Genomic DNA, 3,417 nt, shown 5'->3' with positions numbered 1-3,417 from the left:
TTCATGATCTTCTTCACCAAACTGCAATAGCATGGGAGTTTGCAACGGCCGCAGAAAGATCAATTTTAAATGATCTAACCCCAACCATGATTTCAGCCACATCCTCGTACAAACGCTCAAAATCTCAATTTAAACCTCAACCTTCCAAGGAGGGTGATCGATCCATCTCTAATATTCTCCAAGGCAAATGCATAGGATGTGGAAATACCACTCACCGTGGAGGAAACTCCCAAGAGCATTGTCCAGTTCTAAACAAGACATGCAGTAAATGCCAAAAGCCAGGTCACTTTGCGTCTGTTTGTCAAGGCAGTAAAATCTGGCGTAGAAGATCTAAATCCCGGGATTTTTCATGCCAGAACACGAGACCCATCACTTCCTCCATCATCCACATCAACATGTTCAAGGCTTGTCCCATCCCGACCACCCATGTCCATGTTCTTCCTCCAAATGGCACACCTTTCACAATGGACATCTTACCAGACATGGGTGCAACAGAATCATTGATCTCAGCTGATCTTGCCCGGACTTATGGCGTCGTGATTGACACCTCGAGGTCATGTTCCATTTTAGTTGCAAACAATTTGAGATTGCGATGTTACGGTGCTGTTGATCTGATCATTAGTCATCTGGGGAAGTACAAGGCGTCCATGACTACTTATGTGACCCCAGATCTCCATAATCAATTTCTACTCTCTTGGCATGGGATGACAGAGCTTGGAATGTTACCCAACACCTTCCACTACTTCCTGATGATGCTCATTCCAATAATCTTGACCCATCTGACGTTTCGTCCATCCAAATTTGATCGTCCACCTCTGAGCCCTGTGGGAAAGAAATCAAATGTACCGTCAATATGCTTAAGGATCAATTCCAATCAGTTTTTTATTGTTCCCAAGAGCTAAAGCCCTAAAAGGCGACCCCATGGTCAGCCATCTCCGAGACGACATTCCTATCACGCCTACTCATGTCAATGTGGCTCGCAACATCCCCTTTGCTTATGGTGCATTTAGACAACACTTGTTTTGACACATATTGTGGTCACATACGGCTTTCACATGACATATTTTCGAACACATGGCCAAATATTTGATTTGGAACCTGGTCCAATTTTCGGCAATATATGAAACAATTCTGAGGTAAGGTCAGCGCAATCGCCCAACGCAACCATGACCTTAGGGATACAATTGCAATTGGTATTTTTTCATGATCCTCAATCCTGTTTGGGGTGAAATTATTCAATGATTAAAATTCAAGTTTGAATTTGTTCAAACTAACGGCATTTGCGAGATATGTTGGAAATTTGAAGAAACAAAATGCATTTTGACATAACTTTGAGTGGTCAGATATGGTCTCCCTTGGAGTTCAAGGATTGACGGACACAGAGCTCCCATTTAAAGCAGCATGACCAGCGATGAAATAAATCTGATGCTTTGGTTTTATCAAACAAGTTTATTTTTAGTATGAGAAAAATGAAACAATTTACCCTCTTGAATTTCCTGAAGTAAGTCACTCAGCATTGTAATGACGGCAGGAAACGTTGTCATAGACTGACAAATGAAACCGATGGAACTTTTCATATTTTTTCAAACTTTTCATTTTGGTCGGTCAACTAATACTCTTACCTTTGTCACCTGATCGCACGCCATCATTGAGAACCAGTAATCTCGTCAAGGTCCAGTATATTTGTCACAGATAGTCTTCTGTGTAGTACTGGTGTGTGTAAATTCTCTGAATCTAGATTTGTGTCACATTGCCAACTTCTCGTCGAATATGTTATCACAATATGTGTCAAAGCAAGTGTCGTCTAAATGCACCATTACCAAGAGATGACAAAGGTGTTGGAATGTGTGTTCTCGATCCTCCTCCTATATCAGGTTGAGTGGGTAATTAATTTAGTTGTTCCGTCCGTTCCCGCCTTTAGTATGTGTGCGTAAAACCACGTTGGTTTTTATATTGATTCCAGATCATTCGAAAGATGAGTATCAGACGATTAAGTCCCACGTTTGAATAATCTACCCGAAATAAATCCTTGTGTAAAATTCCATCGTATTGAATCTCAATAAAAGGAAGAACTGAAGTCAATGATTTCCTCTGACGTCACGGAAGAGGCTCCCGAGCCTTCTCTTTGGGTCAGCCCAAGCCTTCTTAAGACTTGCGGATTTCACAGGCCTCAACAAATATGTGAAGAGACCTATTCATCCATTTGCAACGGCCAAAGACATCACATCCATTCCATCCTCATCCAGATGGTTTGTGATTTTTTCAAAGGCTATTGGCAGGTCGAACTTGATAAGGAATCACGGCACCTCACAAAATTCCTCACCCCGTTTGGGCACTTCCGTTATTGTGGAACCCCAATTGGATCAAATGCGTCTGGAGACGAATTCTGTGCAAGAGGAGATCGAGCCCTCTCCGGCCTGGTTGGTGTCCGAAAAATTGCCGATGACATCCTTATCTGTGGAGAATCCAAGGATGATCTTATTCAAAAAAACAAGGCCGTCCTTCAACGCTGTGCAGACCACAATATCACCCTCTCCAAAACTAAGCCACAAGTTGGATCATCTGTAAAATTTGCTGGCTATATCATTAGTCGAGATGGTGTCAGTCCTGATCCATCCAAGGTGGCCACAATCTCCAAATTTCCAGCCCCCACTAACCTGACAGAGCTTCGGTCATTTTTGGGTCTGGCCAATCAATTAGGACATTTTGTTCCCGATTTGGCCCATGCTTCAAATCCACTTCGCAACCTGCTGAAGAATGAGACCGCATTTCAATGTCTTTCCGACCACGAAGAGGCATTTCGAGCAGTCAAGGACATTTTGATGAACCCCAATGGTCCAATCTTGGCTCACTTTGATCCCACCCTCCCGACCTCCTTGCTGAACGATGCTTTACGCCTCAAAGGTCTGGAATATGCCCTTCTTCAATCCCGTCCCGATGGTCGCTCAAACTTGATCTAGCGCGGATCAAGATATTTAAAGGAGGCCGAAACCCGATATGCCGTGTGCGAGTTGGAAGCTCTTGCAGTCCAATGGGCAATCATGCACTGTCGAATGTACCTGGCCGGCATGAACTTCACCGTTATCACGGATCATTGGCCATTACTTGGTATTTTCAAAGGGTCAAACCTGGCAGCCGTAGACAATCCACGTCTATAACGGATCTTGATGAAAACGGCTGGATACACGTTCACCATACAATGGATTCCAGGCCAGAATCATCAGATTGCCCACACGCTCTCACGTTATCCCCTTTTCAATGACAATTCTCAGGACGATGACCCACCTTCCACATTTGATAACTCCATTCTTTTATCCGCCGTTCAAATGGAATCCGGCTCTGATTTAGCCCTTCATTCCATCATCTTGAATGCGAAGTATGATGTCAATTATTAGGCTGTCATAGCCACTCTTCTAT

Source organism: Tigriopus californicus, chromosome 7, assembly GCF_007210705.1.
Source record: "Tigriopus californicus strain San Diego chromosome 7, Tcal_SD_v2.1, whole genome shotgun sequence".
Lineage (NCBI taxonomy): Eukaryota > Metazoa > Arthropoda > Copepoda > Harpacticoida > Harpacticidae > Tigriopus > Tigriopus californicus.
This window is presented reverse-complemented; position numbering follows the sequence as displayed.